The following is a 20453-nucleotide window of genomic DNA, read 5'->3' on the forward strand; positions in this document are numbered from 1 at the left end:
GGAGCGAGTGTCTTTTAATTTCATGCCTGCAGTCACCATCTGTAGTGATTTTAGAGCCCCCCAAAATTAAGTCTGTCACTGTTTCCACTGTTTCCCCATCTATTTGCCATGAAGTGATGGGATCAGATGCCATGATTTAGTTTTCTGAATGTTGAGCTTTAAGCCAACTTTTTCACTCTTCTTCACTTTCTGCCACAAGGGTGGTGTTGTCTGCATATCTGAGGTTATTGATATTTCTCCCACCAATCTTGATTCCAGCTTGTGCTCCCTCCAGCCCAGCATTTCTCATGATGTACTCTGCATGTGTTAAATAAGCAGGGTGACAATATATAGCCTTGATGTACTCTCCCAATTTGCAACCAGTCTGTTGTTCCATGTCCCGTTCTAACTGTTTCTTCCTGACTTGAATACAGATTTCTCAGGAGACAGGTCAGGTAATCTGGTAGTCCCATCTCTTTCAGAATTTTCCACAGTTTATTGTGATCCACACAGTCAAAGGCTCTGGCATAATCAATAAAGCAGATTTTTTTTTTTCTGGAACTCTCTTTCTTTTTCAATGATCCAACAGATGTTGGCAATTTGATCTCTGGTTCCTCTGCCTTTTCTAAATCCAGCTTGAATATCTGGAAGTTCACGGTTCACGTACTGTTGAAGCTTGGCTTGGAGAACTTTGAGCATTACTCACAATGGTTTGGGGTATGCTCTCCTTCTAATTCACTGGTTCTTAACTGCTCAGAAATAGAGCTTTCATTGCAAATCTCTTGAGAATTCTGCATCTCCCCTTTGAGAACTAGTGCTCCACCTCTTCCCCTCACACACATTTTCTTGCAGTGTCAGGGATTATTAGGAGACCTGATCTGAAGGAATCCTCTGGTGGTCTTTCAGCCAGGTGCTCTTAGTGTGGCCCATTCCCTGAGCTGGGAAGACTCACTTTCCAGCAGAGCCTGAGGTTATAGGAGGGTGTGCTGCTCTACATGTTACCTGGTGACCTCCTGGGTGGCCTCCTCCCACCACATCACATGGTGGCCTCACCATTTCCATATGTATGGCTGGCTCTGCACTTGTCACCTCTAACTGCCCTCCTGCCTTCACTCCTTACAGATTCTGGAGAAACCGCTCCAGCACCTTGAACTCTCACTTAGCCTGTGTGGAATCCTCTCTTTCTTCTGATTTTCTTCGCCATTTGGACATTGATGAATTTACCTCTTTTTTTTTTTTTACTTATTTTTATCTGTAGGTTTCCTATCTTACCAAGAATATTACCTATTTTCTAGGATTATGGCTGTGACTTGAGATGAACGCATTTCAACAAGATAATCACAATATTAAAAAAAAATTGTATTTAGTGCTTCATGGATGTCCAACATTATACTTGATTTAAAAATATTTCTCTGTGCCAACTCCTACTGTGTTGAAGGTGTTGGTTATGGATGAAGGAAGTGTTAAACACAGAGGCTCAACGACTTGCCTAGGATCTCTTGGCACGATGTGACAGAACTAAAATAGGTACTCTGGTCTGGTATGGGACTCTAGCACATGCCTTGTTCTAGCCAGCTTTTTCTTAGGCCATGGCCATGTCCAGTTCTGACAGTAAACCTAGCTGATTGTGGTGAATTTTTTTTTTCTCCCTACGTTTATTCCTTTTTGTTTCTCAATACACCACAGCAACCATCAGTTTGGCATCATGTGTTGAAAACTTTTTAATCTCTGGATTTACATGACACCTATTCAAAACTCAGATAAAATACAGTGATTTTTTTAAACTCAGATAAAATACAGAGAATTGATCATCTCTTATAGAATCAATTATTTAAAAAAAAAAGCCAAATGTACACATGTACAGGTAATGCTCCATATTAAAGATGGGTGAACTTTAAAAATCTGATCTCATGAAGCCTGCCTCAGACCACATCGATGGGCTCTCTGGGTGCCTGCTTGGAGGTGTCCACGTATACGTATTACTGAACTCTGGTCCCACTACTTGCTTGATGATCGAAAATCGATACCTGTGGGGCAAGTATTGTTTGAAAGCAAAATTGCTTTTAATCAGGAAGCTGGCATCTTGGAATAAGGTGAATTCAGTCTAGTTCAGTTCAGTCGCTCAGTCATGCCCGACTCTTTGCGACCCCATGGACTGCAGCACACCAGGCTTCCCTGTCCATCACCAACTCCCAGAGCTTTCTCTAACTCATGTCCACCTAGTCGGTGATGCCATTCAACTCTCTCATCCTTTGTCATCCCCTTCTCCTCCTGCCTTCAATTCTTTCCCAGCATCAGGGTCTTTTCCAACGAGTCAGTTCTTTGTATCAGGTGGCCAAAGTATTGGAGTTTCAGCTTCAGTATCAGTCCTTCCAATGAATATTCAGGACTGATTTCCTTTAGGATTGACTGGTTTGTTCTCCTTGCAGTCCGCACTGGTTCTAGGGCATGTGGGCTTCAGCAGTTACAGCATACAGCTCAGTAGTTGTGGCACATGGGCTTAGTTGCCCCACAGCATGTGGAATCTTCCCAGATCAGGGATTGAATACGTGCCCCCTGCATTGGCATGTGGACTTTCTTCCACTTTACCACCAAGGAAGTCCGAGGTGAACTCAAATCCCTTAAAACTGAAGCTTCTGCTCAGCCATGAAAATCTTTAAAGGGAAAACAGGAAGTGATCTTAGCTAATTATTAAGATAAGGGATCAAACTCATAGTCATCTCCCAGTGTTTGCAGGCTTGTTGACTCCTAGTGATCTTTCTTTAGATGCCATCTTGTTCACACAATTTGTTCACAAGCTACCTTGTTCACACAGTCTATTCGCAAGATGACTACTTGCTTAGTCATCTGTTAATTACTTAGTCTTCATTTCTACTTTGATCAGGGAAAGAACCAACAAATTAGGCAAGGTACAGTGTGATCAAAAGATTTAAAAGTTGTGCTTGGGCTGGAGATGAACAAAGCATGGCCTGCTGTTTTAAGGTTGGTTACAATATAGATCTGCTAAAGTGACAAGACAAAAGGAGCTTCCTGCAGAGAGCTCTTCCATGCAAAAAAAAAAAAAAAAAGCTGCTTACATCCACTTTACAAACAAAGGTGAGAACCACAGAGAAGGGGCCATTTCATAATAAATAGAAACTTCAGTGCCTCTGCCATCATTTCTTGAGGTGAAATATTTCAACATAGGACAGAAATAACTATGGTCCCACAGAGATGCTGCAGAAGCCTCTCCTTTTCTATAAATAGTTACTTTTAACGTTTTATTTTCCTAGAGTGTTTTCCTCCTGTAGGGGGAGAACAGTCTGCATGGAAAAAGCAGCTGCTAGACAGACACTTGGAGAAGGCAATGGCACCCCACTCCAGTACTCTTGCCTGGAGAATCCCATGGACGGAGGAGCCTGGTAGGCTGTAGTCCATGGGGTCGCTAAGAGTCGGACACGACTAAGCAACTTCACTTTCACTTTTCCCTTTCATGCACTGGAGAAGGAAATGGCAACCCACTCCAGTATTCTTGCCTGGAGAATCCTAGGGACGGCAGAGCCTGATGAGCTGCCGTCCATGGGGTCGCACAGAGTCGGACAAGACTGAAGCGACTTAGCAGCAGCAGCAGCAGCAGCAGACAGACACTTAGGGCTTCACAGGTGGTGCTAGTGGTAAAGAATCCTCCAGCCAGTGCAGAAGACCTAAGAGATGTGGGTTCGATCCCTGGGAAGGGAAGATCCCCTGGAGGAGACAATGGCACCCCACTCCACCATTCTTGCTGAGAAAAGCCTGGCAGGCTTCAGCCTGTGGGGTCACAAAGAGACAGACACTTAGAAGAAGCTGAGTCTCAGGCTTCCTTCATCAAACATACAGTACAGTGCAGTGGTTCAAACTCGGGGGGAAAAACCTGCAAACAATATTGAAATTAATCTTCTTTTCTTCTTAATAAGCTTTGCAGAAAATTCTGTGGGATTAGACAGACAACAAAACAGCATGTAAAATACACAATAAGTGTTCAACATAGAACTTGGAGGTGAATTATGTAGGTCCTAAAAAGATATGTATAAATCAAATCTGGCAAAAGGCAGAGATGAGTAGGAACCAGCCATTTGTGGCTCAGAGACCATGTGAAAGACCAAGGCCTGTAGGAGACGGGGAACCCTGCTGTCATCATCTACTTCCCCGGTGAAGATATTCAGAATCTTCCCTCCAAGTGCAAGATAAAGCAGCAACTACCAGTGCAGATTCTAGCAATGGAATGATTTGCTGGCTGTGTGATCAAGATGCATCTCGTAACTGATCTTAGTCCCTGTTTTTACCCAGAACATCTGGATGCTGATGGTACCTATGCTCTGGGGTCGTGGAAACAATTAGACAGGACGAGATGAAGTCTATTACAGCAAAGAGTCTGGTGTATTAGTGCCCAGTAAAGAGTAACTATGATAGTGTTACTACCTGTGGGTATCACACAGTGAAGTTTTTCACACTGGATGTAAGTGACTTGCTGCTCTACCATACCAGAGATGCCACAGTTCCTCTAAGGGGTATCTCCGTTTAAGGCCCAAAGGTCAATGTAAAAATAAAAGACAGGACACAGAGTCTGATCCCCTTGTTTAGCATTCTGGAGCAAACAAAAGCTCCCCTCCAACCCAATCATATTTACATCAGCATTCTTAAATTGCATGTTGTTTTCTGAGGATCAGTATGATTCAAATTTTAATAATCTTGTTGAAAAACAAATCAAGAAATGAAAAGAAAAATGAGCTGGAGATATTGCATTTCTCTGAAAGGCTACCACTAATTAAGACATTGAAAGCAATTTTAACACCATTTCTCACCACCATGACAAATCTGACAGGTTTACAAATTAGCATTCTGGGACTCTCACACTGAATGTCCCTGTTTTGTCAGATTCTGTGATGGATCACAAATAGGCTTGGTAATTGCTGCAAGTTGATACAATACCTTGCAGAAAGTAAAGCACATTCTCAGGTGATTGCAGGAAACTGGCCTTTTCATTTGCATTAAAAACTTTTGTTTTTGGCAGTTATAAGAATAAATGAATAACATTTTGTAAGGCTAAGTTACTAATTTTTCCTTAGATAAATTTCAGGTTCAAAAATGATTATATACCAGTCTCTGTGCTAGATATCCAAGCCACGTGGTCTACTTAGTAGGATCTTTCCAGGATATTTGGAACCCAAGAGGCAGATGGGAAATATTTCACAAAATGTGGGGTGACTCCAAATCAGTACTTTTCCAGCAAATAAGCTGCTCAGAATAATTTCTCATCTTATGCACGGCAGCTGCTACTGGGCTCACTGAATCCCTGTCTCCCACAGGAGAGGAGTAATTCAAGGGCTGTTCTGAAAGGTCACTTCTGCCAGGCAATTTTTGATAAATCAGTAGACATAAACCCTGGGTTAGGTTGCAATAGCTTTTTTTCTTTTCTTTACCTTTCTTTTTGTTTTCTTCTCCTACTCATTCCCACCCCCTTCTTTTCTTCTTAATATAAAGCTATCTTGTGTAGGTAGATTGCTGAGCAGGAGGAGAGATTCAAGGTGAATTTCTATAACATCCGGAGTTGAGCTTCAAAGGTTTTGAAGGTTGAGTTCCAAAATAATTTTAGATAGAGGAACCAGAAATAGAAGCATCCCTTTTCTAAATATTGTCCTTTTCCCATACATAGAGCGTTCTTTCTCTTTAGCCCAAGATCAAGATTTATAATCTTAGCACTGACATCCAGCATAATTGGATTCTAGCCATGAGCTGGGAAATTACATCCATTATCTTGTTTATTTCCCTCAGTTACCAAGTAAATAGGTTTATTTTTATTTGTTTTAAATTAGTTTATTTATCTATTTTTTAACTTTACAATATTGTATTTGTTTTGCCGTACATTGACATGAATCAGTCATGGGTGTACATGTGTTCCCCATTCTGAACCTCTCTCCCACCTCCCTCCCCATCCCATCCCTCCGCGTCATCCCGGTGCACCAGCCCCGAGCACCGTGTATCATGCATCGAACCTGGACTGGTGATTCGTTTCACATATGATAATTTACATGCTTCAATGCCATTCTCCCATATCATACCACCCTCGCCCTCTCCCATAGAGTCTGCAATACTGTTCTACATATCTGTGTCTCTTTTGCTGTCTCATATACAGGGTCATCTTTACCGATTTACTAAATTCCATATATATGTGTTAGTATACTGTATTGGTGTTTTTCTTTCTGGCTTACTTCACTCTGTATAATAGGCTCCAGTTTCATCCACCTCATTTGAACCGATTTGAATGTATTCTTTTTAATGTCTGAGTAATATTCCATTGTGTATATGTACCACAGCTTCCTTATCCATTCGTCTGCTGATGGGCATCTAGTCTGCTTCCATGTCCTGGCTATTATAAACAGTGCTGCGATGAACTTTGGGGTATACGTGTCTCTTTCAATTCTAGTTTCCTTGGTGTGTATGCCCAGCAGTGGGATTGCTGAGTCATATGGCAGTTCTAAGAAAATAAAGAGGCTCAGAGGAGTTAAGTGACTGGTTCAAGGTGACATTTCTAGCAATAAATCAGCATTCAGCTCAAGCCTGTGTGCCTCTGCCCTGTGACTTTACTCCTGTTGCACTGTGGCTTGGTCACTTTTATGGGGCTTCCCTGGTGGTGTGGCAATAAAGAATCTGCCTGCAGTGCAGGAGACCCAGGTTTGATCCCTGGATCAGGAAGATCCCCTGAAGAAGGAAATGCAACGCACTCCAGCATTTCTGCCTGGGAAATCCCATGGACAGAGGACACTGATGGTTACTTTTATCTGTTAGTCTGTGGGAGACACATATCATGTCTTGGCTCTGCTTCATAAATGCCTGTGCAGTGAACCTACAGCAGTTTCTCAACATGGGTTTCTTGAAAGAATAAACAAATGAATAAGCAAATGAGTGCAAGAAGCTACTATTGCTCCAATCACTTGCTCAACATTTCTCGATTTAATATCTGCAATGAACCAGGTCAGTGTCCCCAGAAGCACATCCTGAGACAGAGAGTCACATGCACTTGATTTGTTGTGAGAGTGATCTCAGGAGAAAGAAGATGAAGGAAGAAGGACAGAACAAGGCACAGATCTAAAGAAAGATGTGGTCTCAACTGGAGTCTGACTTCAGCCTGATCGCGCAGGGAGTTCTGGAGTGGAGACTGGACCACAGAATGCAATTAGACAAAGAGCAGACTTTTATCAGTCAGTCATTGGCTGTGAGCTGCCCATATGGGAGGGGTCATAATCTCCCAATCAGACAGTTTCTATCAGCCAAGGGTGATTCTCTGGAGAAAAGGGCAGCAGGAGCTGGGGATGAGTACTCAAGGTGAAGAGGATTGGCAGGAGCCAACAGCACCTTTTTGGGCAGGCATTATTGAGTCTTATGGACATTTCCCCAGAGAAACTTCCATTGGTGTGCACTTCCAGTGCCTGCAGCCCACTCTGTCATTGCCACTCATGGCCCATTCTAAGACCAAACTCCCTCAGGATGTCTCCCTGGACCACTCCACACAGGGATCTTTCCTTTTCAGAAGTCCTACAAATGCTTTCCTGAACCAAATGCTTATACAGTTAATCATTGCCTTTATACTCTACAGTGCTTTCTATTTGTCAGGCAGTGTGCTAAGCACTCAAGTATCATTTCACATAGTCTCCACAAATTTCTGTCAAGTAGTCTATTATTAGGAATGCTAAGATAAGAGAAAACCTGGATACAGAGTGACTTAAGCAAGTTAGGGATGTTTTTTCATCCTGTATCTGGGAAATCTGGAGAGTAGTCCTGACCTCAGTTTCAAGACTCTCTGTGATTCTCTTGGACTTTTCTAAGTGCCTGTTAACCCATGCTCACAGTGGCATGGGTTAACCCATAACACAGTGGCTAATGATGCTCCCACAAGTGTTCATTTGATTCAAGACAGGAAGTTGTTGCTGGCTGCATCAGACAAAGTAAAACCCTTTCCAGAGATACAAGGAAACTTCTGCTTCCATGTTATGGCCAAAACTGTGTTATAGGGCTATCCTTTCAGCAAGAAAGGCTGCAAAACTATGTATTTCTCTTTCTCAGATTCTTTCTCATCACAGTGCGATGAACTGCAATAAGAGATAACAAGAATTTGGAATGTCTAGCAGGTCAACCCACAGACATTATCTGCTGCATGCAATTATTAAATTCATCTCCACTTCACAGAATAGGAAACTGATACAATGAAGTAATTATCCAAGAACTGGTAAGCAGTGGGTCCAGTATTCATATTCAATTATAACTGTATAGTTTGCACTTTTGACTACTATGCTGTATTACCTCTTTAGTTACTATATCTTAGAACCACATTTATATCACAAAAATGAAAACTCCAGGATAAGGATAATTTAGAGCACTACCTTAGAGCATTCATCATTAACAATAAAAACATCTAAACCCTGGGTTAATATCTGTCTCCAGAAAAGACTAGCTGTGAGGAAGCTGGGTTTAGGTTGATAAGGAGAAGCTCTTATCATGTGAGTACAAAGAGGATGATGACCTCTGTTAAGCAGAGTGATGGAACAGACACACATGTTGAATCCTCCATGCTTAATACGGAAGTCATTCAAAGAAGTCTACATTTTTTTTTTTTGACCTAGGAAAGACCACCACTATTTTTTGATCTCAGAATGCCAAGGTGTTTTATACATCCTCATTTTGGTAGTTCAAACCTTCCTAGGTGAGACAATTCATTTAATTTTTATGTTTTTGAATCTCTGTGAAAATAAGACACAGAATAAGGTTTCTTGGCAGAAGGTATGGTATAAATGTGGAATTCAGGAAAGGCAGGGGTCCTAGCCACCCACTCTTTAATTTACAGGTAGAACTGACTCCCAGGACACAAGCAGAGACAATACAGCTGGACATGGCACCCAGGTGTACTGGAGTTTGCTCATACTGATGCAACAGAGTCCATTGCTACCATTTCTTCCCAACTCTGTGTTCAGTGATGTCACATTGCTACTTAAAATCATGTACAATGGAAGTATCAATACTTATAGCACACATGTGACAAATAATACAAACAAGGGATTTTTTTTCCCCTCTGAGAGCCAGTTGTTAAACATTGACTAGCACACTTAATCATTAAGCTCTTCATACAAGTAAAATCATGTTCCAAGACAAAAAAAAAAAAAGGAAAGATAAAAGAGGAAGGGAAACTGAACGAAACAATATCTAATTTGTCTAGGATTTGGGGAACTCCTTAGATGTGCACTCTCAACTGCTGACTGGACCCCATTATTGATATGAAAGCAATATCATGTTTCCATCAGTGGCCTAGGACTCTGGGTGGGGGGGTGCTTTTTGGGCAACTAGCTTGGATTCCTTTAATCAGCATTTGTTTCTTGCTTTACACACCTATTATTAACAACTGTAAATCCAATGGCATGTGGTTGTATTTATGATAAATTCTTCAAATATGGGGGACAAATTTAAATATTATCAAGTTCTTGAAGGCAAGCTTACAGACCAGTTCACCTTGTGTGTTGGAGCTCTGCTCTCCCATTCATTATCCCTCTGATGCAATGACTTTTCACAAGCAATCAATAGCTAACCTGATAAATGGGAGGGCTCCTTAAAAATCTATTGCTTGATTGCTGAGACTGAATGTTTTATTCATTGACAGCTGTGATTTATCATTTAGTGGCGAGGAGGAAAACATTTGTTCCAGCTGTTCTCACCAATGTTGCCCAGCAGTGGGGCTTTCTGTCTGCTTCCACAGAGCAGATTGACTTTCAGTTGGGGAACCGCAGCTATATTTAGAATGTCAGGTCATTAGCTATCTGTAAACAATCCAGACGCATTATCCTTCTCATTGTTCATAATTAAACTCCTCATCGTGGGAATTAGTAGTGCAGAGTCTTTGATCTCATATTCAGGTTCCAAAAACTATGAAGTATTTCTCTCCATGTGGAAAAAGCTCCTGGCACTAGGGAAATAGTCCAGTTCCCTAATGACACAGTGATAGCTACCATCATTGAGGACCTACTATATGCTATACATCAGATTAGGTCTTTATTTGCAATTTATATTTTAAAATATTTATAGTAACTATGAATGACTTTCATTATTGGTGCCCATCTGATTCTCTGCAGGGGTGCATGATGACAATGTCAGTCAGAGTTCAATGTAAGGAGCAGAACCACTAGCAGTAATCGGGAGTAAGGGATTGATTACAAGGACTTGATTCTATGTCTTTGTGAAAGCAAGTTAGCAGCTTATGTGTGGCTATTTATTCTGCATCTGATGTTTTATCTGTGGTCAGCAGGGCTTCAGCAGGCAGTAGGGAAGGGAAGGTGGGTATTCAGTAGAAGAAAGCAAAGACAAATGGAAACCTGAAAAAAGCAGTTTGATCCCATGGAAATAACCTGAAAGCCACTTTTGATGATGATGGTGTCCTATAGAAAATCTGGTGCCATTATTTATGGAGTTACACATGAATCTGGGCCGTGTCCAAGGAGTTGAATGAGAAGGCTTCAAAGGAGCTGGTGGAGCTGTCAGCCCAGTTGTGGCTACTGGAATGGGAGCAGCCTCAGGAGGAGAGTCATCAGGGACTGGGGAACTGGCTGCATCTTCATGGCAGTGAGTGAGCCAGCAGACCTGCAGCAGCATTCAGGAGCTGCAACGCATACTGTGCCTCTGAGGTGTAATTCTAGACTGGCTTCTACTGACTGAAGCTATTTGCCTGTGTGCTGGTTGTCTCTCCCATGATGGCAGGTAACAAACCTTCTAACTCCCACCGTTCAAGAAAGCTCTGCTCTTATCAGGCCCCAGAGGCAACATGGACTTAGGCACAAGGGACTCCAGGAGTGGCTCAGGAACACAGACTTGGGAGCCCAGACACAGTATAAATCTGACTTCAAGTCCTCACGACAATCTCAGGCTTGTTAACTCTGAGCCCCATTACTTCGACTGAAAAATAAGTTGTTCATCAGTACATCTCCGGCTTGTGTGAGGATTTCATGAGAAAAGGTTGAGTGCAATATAATACCCATCAACAGATGCTGGCTCCTTTCTCTTTTCCCTGTACCCAGAATGGCCTTGGGTCCTTATCCTGACACCATAACCTTGCCTCACTGCCTGTTCTTTAAGAACAAGCAGTTCTGTTTCTCTCTCATTGGTACCCTGATTTGGAGCAGAGTCCTCCCTATCCACAGATCAGAGAATCCTGCCTGGTTGATGAAACCCTTTCTGGAGAGCTGCCTTCTTGAAACTCTTAGAGTCTTTACACTGATCTCATCAGTGCCTTTTTTTGCTGGTGCATGGTTGAGAGCATGATGAAGGAGAGTTTTCTGAGCCCCGTGAGAACATGGCTTCCCTTGAAGAGTATTATGATGACATGGATGTGGATTCTGTTGAAGGAGAGGGTGAGGAAGATCTCAGTGGCTCTGCTACGGACCCTTCAGTACTGCCCCTCTCTGCTGTCCCCACAGGTTTCTGCAGATGATCAGACACCCTCTAAGCACCTGCAGTGGGCTCTGACCCTACCACAACCCCTCTCCGGGATGGGGTCCCTGTTCAAGGTCTAGATCATCTCAGTCTTCTCCACTCTTGGAGTTTTCCAGGCCAAGCTTATATGTCACCTATGTTTATAAATGACAACTAATACTTGGAAATTTCCTAGTTATAAAATAGTTTCTCCAAATTTTCTTTACCCATAGATTTTAGACTTTCATACAGTGAGCCCAATTGGATAGCTTACTCTACTCTTCCCTTTGTTTACTCTTTACTTCCTGAGGGCAAGTTGCTTCCCATCTCATTAACTCTGCCAGTAACCTGTTACACAAGTCATTCCAAATGTCACATTTTCTGTTCACTGACTTCCTACAACCCTCTGAGTACTCTTTCTAATGTTCTCTGTAGTCCATCTATTTCTATTTTGCAATTGAAGAAAGACTTTGATATAGAGTTCCACAAACTGTTAGGGAAAAAAAGTTACACATTGTCTGGTCATCTCCAGTTTTGTAGATGAGGGAATCAGGAATCAGAAAAACAATGGGCTTGTCCCACTCCTGTGGTTAATGAGGTTCAATAACAGATCTTTTCTCCCCTTAGTCAATTGCCTCTAGTCAGAGGCAACATTCACCTATCTCTGATCTTAAACCAGTGCCCTAGGGACTAAGTCCAAGGCCTCCCTGCAAGCACACCCCTTCTTACTTGCTTTATTCTCAGTAGATGCAAAGAGAAGCAACCTCTAGAGTACCATGTACTCTCCCTTCCCAGATGTCTGTGATGCCCCTTGACACCTTTGATGCTTTTAGGAAATCAGGGTGAATATCTGAAGTACAAGATATTTTCCCAGCATGATTCAGGCTTTCTTGCCCCTTTTCCTGTAACTCCCAATAGAGAGATGTCCTCAAGACACAAAAACCCAAGGAGGAACAGTGATGGGCAAATTAGCATCTGGTTTCAAATGCCTTGTGTGGGGTCTTATCCAGGACTGGTTGGATCATGTGACTTAGACTTGTGTGGGGTTTCTTGCTCCCTGTATCCAAGCCTGCTCTCTGGTGGACCCTAATCCCAAGAGATGACTGATTGTTCCATAGTGTTGCAGGTGGGAGGAAGTAAACTGAAGGCACAATGGCCAGCCTTGTTCCAAGGAAAAAGACACAGAACAGGGGAAGGGGGTTGGAGGGATAGACAGAGAAGACAGGAGGAATAGGGAAAGAAGACTTGACCTCCCCATCTGTCCCCTAAGTTCAAGGAGACACATCTTTTGGACTTCTCTGGTGGTCCAGTGGTCAAGACTCCACGTGCTTCCACTGCAGAGGGCACAAATTTGATTCCTTGTTGGGGAGCTAAGATCCAACATGCCACAACATGCAGCCAAATAAACAAGTCAAATTAAAAAGAACATTTCTTTCTTTCTTTTTTTTTGATTTTAAAAATGAGCAACATTTCTTTAATAGAAGTTCTTTTAAAATGCTCCATGACAGTGGAAGATTCGAGTGCAAGTGGTCTACCAAAAATCTGAAAAGCAGAAAGAAACAAAGGGCAGAAAAGAGAGGACAATATAAAAGGATAAGAGAAGACACAAAAAAGAAAAGTAAGGGGAGAGAGTAGAGTAGATGGTAGAGAGGGCAGAGGGAGGGAGTGGAGGAGTGGGGGAGGGGAAAGGGGAAGAGCTGCTACCAGAGCCTGACAAACAGACAGTGCTGGTGGTGGAGGTGTGCAGGGGCTGGACACCTCTGCGGGTGGGAGCTTACTTTCTAGTGGAAACAGGGACTAGCTGCTGGCATTGTCATTTTCCTTCTATGGTCTACTCTTTGTGTGTAACACTGTCAGCCACCTCCTATTCTAGGATGAAGTACATCTCTGTGATCTCTATAACCAACAGAATGACTGGAAGAGAGAAGATGCTCAGGTGGGAAAAGGAAAGAATGATGGATGATGGATTTTGCTCAATACCTAAAGTAAAAGACTAACAACCACAGACCCAGATAGGTTAATCCTTTGCAGATAAAGCCTGACTGCACTCTCTGTTTGGCATGAAACCATAGCAGGTGGGATTCAGGGTCAATAAAAGGTCACTTCACTCTTTTCAAGACTGTTTCTTTAATAACACAGGTGAGAGCAACTGAGATCCACACCTGGAAAGGCCCCTCTAAAGGCTTCCTGTTAGTGCAAGGGAAATGGCATGGGTTCGAAGCTGTTTTCTACATGGTTGACCCCCATCTCAATTCTTTAGCCACAGAGACCAGCGCAAGTCAGACTAGACCACCATCACACTGCTTGGCCCCAGCTGGATTCTTCAGGTTTGGAAAAAACAAGGAATGAACTGATCTTAGTCTTAAGGTCTCCTTTTCTTTGGAGTAGCAGGCCAGGTTCAGGGTTCAGGCTGCAGCCTCTGAACTTTTCTTGCTCCCCAAGATTCTTGCCCTTCATGTCCTCCAGGACCCTCTGACTCTAGCCTCTCTCTTGGTGTTGCACCTGAGTGTCCCTGGGTCATGGGTACTTTCTTGCAAGGTCTGCAAAGGTTCCTTATACTCCTCACCAGTTATCCCTGATCTGATTAATGGTGCAAGAGCCAAACTGCACTCTCTGTGGTAACCCCACATTCTCACAGAGAGGAAGATTTTTAAAAATGTGTGTGAAGACTGGCAGCATTACTATTTAGTTATACTGCTAATTAACCTTCAACTATTTGTATAGCACATAAGTAGTAACACTGTTTATATATGCAAGAGAAAGCTGGTCACTGAAATGTGCATGACAAAGATTATTTAAGTGAATGCCTTTAAAATATACCAATTTAATAAATAGCAAAAATACAATTTGACCTTTATTTTTATGGGCCACCATTATAGACCATCACATCCTGCTGCCGGTTGTGAGGCTTTCTTCAAGCACAGCTGCCCTGGATAATCTAACAAGTATATGTGTCAGACATATACATACCATGTATCAATTTTTTCAAGCCTCACAACACCCCCTCAGAAGAAGGTAAATCCCTTTTACAAATGAATTTCTTAATGCACAAATCAATTAAGCAGCTTGGAGCATATGGTGACTGAATGACAAAGCTGAGACAATGTTCTACTGTGATGTGCTCTGGAGTTCCCGCTCTGCTCACTGGACTGGGCCCCTCTTTCTTATGCTATTGGTCAGCATCTTTTCACTTACAATTAGTGTGAGTCTATGTGGGGCCTGTTGGGCTGCTGTCCATAGGGTCGCACAGAGTTGGACACGACTGAAGCGACTTAGCATCCATGCATGCATTGGAGAAGGAAATGGCAACCCACTCCAGCATTCTTTCCTAGAGAATCCCATGGACAAAAGAGCCTGGTGGGCTGCTGTCTAAGGGGTCGCACAGAGTAGGGCATGACTGAAGCAACTTAGCAGCAGCAGCATGTTCTCATCTACAGAGCTTCCAGAATGCCAGTCTCTGGATGGCACAGTGCTATTCTTAGGGTAATTATTCTTTCATCAGTTCATTCATACTACATAGACTTGGACAAGAAATATTTCAAAGAAAAACTTCAAAATGACATTTTGGGAATTTTCAAGGAAATTCTATATTCCACCACTTAATTTTGTATTTCTAAAATAATGTCTGTTAATGACTGTCTTTTGTTATGCTATCAATGTTTTTAGTGACTACTCCTTCCTATAAAACAATGCATTCAGACTTGAAGCAAATTGGAGGAAGATCTCATATTGAATGAGAAGAATGAAAAAGATGCTCAGACCTGCAAATTCAGGATACAGAATAGAGAACATGGATTCTGAAATATCCTGTTCTGCCTGTTGTGGTTACAAACAGAATCAGTACTTAGCAGGATGTGAAGGTGAGTCATGTGAGAGAAGTGTGTTATTGATGCAGTGGTCAACTACAGTGGTTTCCTCTGTTAGCTTCCCAATAATTGAGTATTTCTAATTTAGTTACTTCACATTTTGTACCCTTTCTGTGCACAGATAAATTACTGCAGGCTTGAAAAGCAGAGAACCTGGAAACATATTGAGTATAAAGAGAGATTTGATAAAAATGCAGCCAGAATGGGGCTGGCTGGCCATGGGCAGGTCTAATCAACCTCTTTCACAAAAGCGCTGTTGACTCTGACCTCGTGTGTGTGTGGCATTCCAGGCCACTATTCTGAAGTCCTACACAATTTGTGTATAAATAAATAAACAAATATCCAGGGAGCTTACTCCCTGAACAGAAGAATTCTGTTAGCTTCAATGTTTATGTGCTGGCCAAGAATTAAACCACTGCTACAGAGTAACCATCTCAGAATACTTAGGGTTTGTAGGCTAGAAGAGTTTTTCAGTAAGAAAACTGAAGCTCAAAGAGGGAAAAGAAGATTTGCTCAAATTCTCGTTAGGTGGCTGTTGGTAGGGGCAGGACAATTCAGGTCTCTTGATCAAATCCTCTTTTCAATCCCTCTGTGACCCCCAACATCCATGTCAGATAGCCTTCATGGGTATAGGCTTCTTGTTTTTGATGTGTGCAGTGAGCACCAAGATCTGCTTTTGGAGAAGTGGTATCCCAGAGGCTACCCACTACTTCCCTGGGTCAGTGACTGCAGACGAGGTGAGCTTTCCTCAGAGAAATTGGTGGGTTGGAACTTCTCCCCATTTTGTGAGTTTGATTAACTGGAACAAATCCCTCAAACATCTTGATAAAATTATACCCTCTTTCCATTAATTTCTAGCCATTGTTAATTATTCCTAAAGTAGTTTTAGTATCAAAATACGTTAGAACAGCTTTAAGTTCAGTTCAATCGTGTCCAAGTCTTTGTGACCCCATGAACTGCAGCACGCCAGGCCTCCTTGTCCATCACCAACTCCCAGAGTTCACCCAAACACATGTCCATCGAGTCAGTGATGCGATCCAACCATCTCATCCTCTGTCGACCCCTTCTCTTCCTGCCTTCAATATTACCCAGCATCAGGGTCGTTTCAAATGAGTCAGCTCTTCACATCAGGTGGTCAATGTATTGGAGTTTCAGCTTCAACATCAGTCTTTCCAATGAACACCCAGGACTGATCTCCTTTAGGATGGACTGGTTGGATCTTCTTGCAGTCCAAGGGACTCTCAAGAGTCTTCTCCAACACCACAGTTCAAAAGCATCAATTCTTTGGTGTTCAGCTTCCTTTATCGTCCAACTCTCACATCCATACATGACCACTGGAAAAACCATAGCCTTGACTAGACAGACCGTTGTTGACAAAGTAAAGTCTCTACTTTTTAATATGCTGTCTAGGTTGGTCATAACTTTCCTTTCAAGGAATGTCTTTTAATTTCATGGCTGCAATCAACATCTGCAGTGATTTCGGAGCCCCCCAAAATAAAGTCAGCCACTGTTTCCACTGTTTCCCCATCTATTTGCCAAGAAGTGATGGGACCAGATGCCATGATCTTAGTTTTCTTAATGTTGAGCTTAAAGCCAACTTTTTCACTCTCCTCTTTCACTTTCATCAAGAGGCTTTTTAGTTCTTCTTCACTTTCTGCCATAGGGTGGTGTCATGTGCATATCTGATGTTATTGATATTTCTCCCAGCAATCTTGATTTCAGCTTGTGCTTCACTCACTGAAGCATTTCTCATGATGTACTCTGCATATAAGTTAAATAAGGACAGGTTTAACACACTTTAAATTCACCTCATGAAGTGAATATGAATTGGGTTCTAGACCTCTGGAAAGGTGGCTCCGAGAACTCTTCCTGGAAATTTTTTATTGCCTTTGTTCCCTCTTGGAGTGGCACGATGCCAACTGTGCTAAGTTGCTTCAGTCATGTCTGACTCTCTTCAATCCTATAGACCATAGCCCACTAGGTTCCTTTGTCCATGGGATTCTCCAGGCAAGAATACTGGAGTGGAGTGGATTGCATTCCCTTCTCCAGGAAATCTTCCCCAGCCAGGGATCAAACCCATGTCTCTTACATCTCCTGCATTGACAGGTGGGTTCTTTACCACTAGCGCCAGCTAGGAATTCTCAAATATGGGCAACAGTTTACTTCTAATTCTCCTGCCTGTTTTATCCTTACTCAAAGCAAAGAGAAACCCAGGAAACACTAAAACAAAAGTTTTGAGAACAAATCCATTTGATTCTGGATAGACAGATCATGCTGTAATAACTAACAACCACCAGACTTCCATCTTACACAACAAAAGTTTATGTCTCATCTCACTCATGGGAAGTCCATTCTGCAATATAGGCAGCTCTCTGGGGCTGCTTTTCCTGCTTCAGCCAGGGAGAGACACCTGTGCCTAATGCTCTTATTTCATTGACCAGACCTATCCAGGGCTCCACTTAGTGCACACTGCAAAGAGCTGTGACTGTAGCCACTTGTGTGCTTGGTCAGGAAAGAGGTCTGTATACTGTGAATATGTATTTGCACAGACTAAGCTTAAGTTCCCATCCTCAGACTCTGTTCCTACCCTTGCACAGCCTCTCTTGTGAAGGTTGCCTTATTCCAGCATCCTAAAAGTGTTGACCTTTGCCACTACTCTTATTTTTCACATCTGATGGGAAAACTGGTCTTGTCAATCTCACTCCCTTAATACCTTCGGTGTACACCTTTGTCTTTATTCCTAATAAGTCCTCATCATGGCTAGAAAATATCTCTATTAGTAATATTCCCTTCCAATCTATTCTCCATCTACATCAAGGATAGTTCTTTAATATAAATCTGATTTTGTCATTCATCTTCTCAACAATCTTTAGGGAACACCTATAGTTTTAGGTTCCTTGGAAGGAAAGCTATGACAAACCTAGACAGTATATTAAAAAACAACACCATCACTTTGCCAAGAAATGTCTGTGTCATCAAAGCTGTGGTTTTTCCAGAAGTCATGTATGGATGTGAGAGTTGGACCATAAGGTAGGGTGAATGCTGAAGAATTGATGCTTTTGAACTGTGGTACTGGAGAAGATTCTTGAGAGTCCCTTGGACTGCAAGGAGATCAAACTAGTCAATCCTAAAGGAAATCAACCCTGAAGATTCATTGGAAGGACTATGCTGAAGCTCCAATACTTTGGCCACCCAATGCGAAGACCCAACCCAATGGAAAAGACCCTAATTCTGGGAAAGATTGAGAGCAGAAGGAGAAGGGGACAACAGAGGATGAAATGGTTGAATGGCATCACCAACTCAGTGGACATGAGTTTGACCAAATTCTAGGAGATAGTGAAGAACTGGGAAGCCTGGTGTATTGCAGTCCATGAGGTCACAAAGAGTTGGACATGATTTAGCAACTGAACAACAATAATAGTAGATTCAGGCTTTGGTCCAAACTCCCTAGAGGTTAGGCCTCCATGGCCCTCCTCCTCATGGCCCAGTCTCATCCTCCACCACACCACAGCCTGCCCTTTAGTCTGGGCACATGGGATGAATTGCAGGAGTGAAAACCCTTTGAAAAACACAATGCCTTTGCACAAATCTCCTCAATTTGCTAGAGAGTTCCTAATCCTTTCTCTACCTCATTCTTCAAAACTCACCTCACATATCAAAGCTTTGTCTATCTGCCAACCAGAAGGCATTTACCCTTTCTCTGTGATCCTTTTTTTGTTAGCCACTGTTATAAATTTGTCCAACTACATTTTAATCATTATTTCAAAGGCCTACTTTGATGAATCCAGGGAGACAACTTGAAGGCAGGGCTGTTATTTACAGCCATGTGTCTCACAGGACCAGGCAAATGACTTGCCACATGGCAGGAAGTCAGTGAATGACTGTGGAATGAAAAACTCTGGAACATCATCTATCAAAAGTAGCAAGACTTTTGAGTAATCACAGCCTCACATGTCTGTGTGTACCTGTGTGAATTGTTTATGTGAGCATCTATGTGTAATCAATTTTTTCTTAACTTTCTAAATCATTGTGAGGTGCCCATCTTGCGAAGGTATCTTCAGAACTGTGGTTATGGAATGAGACAAGACAATGGCCCCCAAACCTTGTGCTTATCTAGGGAGGAATTAGATAAATGCCCTCCAAGAGAGGACTTCCAAGAAATGCCCACAGTTCTGTTTCTGGGCAACTGGATCTCATTGGGACTGTAGATAAGAAACTTTTGTCAAGTTGAGAATTGTGTCATTCCACACTTGGACTTTAAGTCTCTGTCATTAGGCCCGGGAAAGTTGCTCTAATTTGATCTGGTCAAATTTCCTGAGGTCTCCACTAGACTAAGGTATGGCAAGGACAGATGACAGGAGAGCAGTGTCCCAGCCAAGCAGAGGGACAAGGGCAGGGAGTGAATTGGAGTCTTCTTTTGCCAGGAGTCACAGTTCTGTTCATGAGTCTCCACTGACTGTTTCTTTCCTCCCACCCCCCTCTCTTCATCCCATTACTCTGAACTCTGGCATTTCCTCAAAATAGGGTGAACCATTCATGCTTTTCCTTGCCTTGTCCTTTCTCATTTAGTGACTCAGCTATTGATTTAAAGCCTCTCTCATGCCTGTCCCAGATTGGTTCCTTTTTTCTCCTCTGCTCCTGTCCCTCTATCTCCTCCCCCATCTTCATATTCTTAGTAATGCTACCTATGTTCATCTACCACTGGCCCAGAAGCCCTCATCAGCCAGTTACCAGATCTGATTCATCTGTCTCTTGCAACAGAACTTACAGCTCCCACAGAGCATTTGGTCAGCAGCCTTTTATGAGAGAAGGAGAAGGGGTTGGGTGGGCAGCTTAGTGAATGTGGGAGTGGGTGTAGGTCCACATGGGTGGATGAATGGTGGTAAGGGAGGGGGTGAGCAGCTTAGTATGTGGGGAGGGTGTGTTCATAAGTTAGGCAGATAGTGCATGAGTGCAGGGGTTAGGAGTGAGTACATGAGTGAGCTGGAGTTGGCAGTGAGCAAGCAGGCAAGTCGATGGAGTGGGGGTGTCAGTGGGCATCTGAATGATTTGGGGGTTGAGTAGGTGGGTCAGATGTGGAGGGCAAGGAGACAGTGAAGTGGAGAAGAGAACAACATGACAAAGCCAAAGTGGGAGCCAGAG

The 20453-nt window shown here is 42.7% G+C and overlaps 1 non-coding gene across 1 annotated transcript; it reads right to left on the bottom strand.

Annotated features, from left to right (window-relative positions):
- Positions 1-14101: 14101 nt before the first annotated feature.
- LOC145544001 (small nucleolar RNA SNORA19) lies at positions 14102-14228 on the bottom strand. Its single transcript, XR_014081227.1, has one exon. It is a non-coding gene; the product is annotated as a small nucleolar RNA SNORA19 (small nucleolar RNA).
- Positions 14229-20453: the final 6225 nt, after the last annotated feature.

Source organism: Giraffa tippelskirchi, chromosome 3, assembly GCF_054371585.1.
Source record: "Giraffa tippelskirchi isolate mGirTip1 chromosome 3, T2T-mGirTip1v1.2.pri, whole genome shotgun sequence".
Lineage (NCBI taxonomy): Eukaryota > Metazoa > Chordata > Mammalia > Artiodactyla > Giraffidae > Giraffa > Giraffa tippelskirchi.